The sequence below is a fragment of the Eufriesea mexicana genome, unplaced genomic scaffold (assembly GCF_001483705.2).
Source record: "Eufriesea mexicana isolate 0111107269 unplaced genomic scaffold, ASM148370v2 scaffold1849, whole genome shotgun sequence".
Taxonomy (NCBI): domain Eukaryota; kingdom Metazoa; phylum Arthropoda; class Insecta; order Hymenoptera; family Apidae; genus Eufriesea; species Eufriesea mexicana.
Window position 1 is genome coordinate 40,444 of NW_016909933.1, and position 1,313 is coordinate 41,756.

Genomic DNA, 1,313 nt, shown 5'->3' on the forward strand with positions numbered 1-1,313 from the left:
GTAGACTTTTCGTTTGGACGGTGTGGATTCTAGGGACTGACAGCGAATTTTTCGTTTGATCATCATCGATGCGTAAGACTGGCATTGTCAAGGGTTAAATTATCAATGACAATTAATATATTGTAAAAATTTAATTCCCTCTGCTAAAGTAAATCTTTACACTTCCGTGGCTTTTTTCGACTGATCGTTTCTTGGTGATCGCCTTTTTGCCTTTCTGGCATTCCCCACCCCATTATCTTCTGTTTATAATTTGTATATTTGTGCATTGGCTGAACATCAAGTGCTCGCTAGATGCCGCCTGAGCGGAAAGTATAGCAAAATCGGGCCCGCACTCAACGTGTTAATCATTTTTTCGTCGAGCCTGACGCATAGTGCAGAAATTATTGGTCTCATAATTAAATTTATAGTGTTCGTATTTCATAAGACACTGGAGAAACCTGTATCAAAAATATCAGCAGTAATATAAAGAGAAATTTTCGCATTTGTAATGACGCAAAATGAACTTTCTTTCGAGCTAAAAGCTAAATAGTATTATCAAATCTTCGTTTTAATTTTGGGTCAATCCACCTAAAGCAGACCAAAGTATACATATATAATGTCGACTCCTCGATTTTTCTGATATTACGATCTATAGAATCGGTTCCATGCTAATAGACTGTCACGGCAAGTTGTCATACTATGCGTAAGAAGTAAGAATGATATTTACAAAATTCAAAAACAAGTATATTACGAAATAAAGCGAGAATAAAGTGACGCCAATTGTATTTAAATATTTGTTCAAGATCATACGGATAACATGGATATAAAACGGTATAGAAAAAAATCAATTTTCTTTTTAGAAACGGAATATTGCATTTTCAATCATTTTTAACAAAGTAACCGATATCGGACCACAAAACTAAAAGATAATGCCATGATGCACGACAAGCGTCAGAAGGATCTGCTAAAAAACAAGCAATTGGTGTAGCATAGAATATAACAAAAATTAAAATCCATAAATATATTTTCAATTGTCTCGCAACGAAATTGGACCATTTATAACGTTTCGCAAATTTATTTTGAGATAGAGTCCTCTCGCGATGCGAAGAATAAGGCGCCATCGCATAAGCAACGATATATGTACCCATAATTATGAAAGTGGTCCAAGTCAAAATTTAAAAAAAATGAGTTTATCAGTTATTTCACACCACGTTATTTTAAATTAAATTAATTCAATGTAATTTTCACGACACTGTCAAAAATGAACCATCAGATAGTGGTTGTTATTTCAACATTATATGGAATTCATTTAGTGTTAATTATGAAAGTGATCT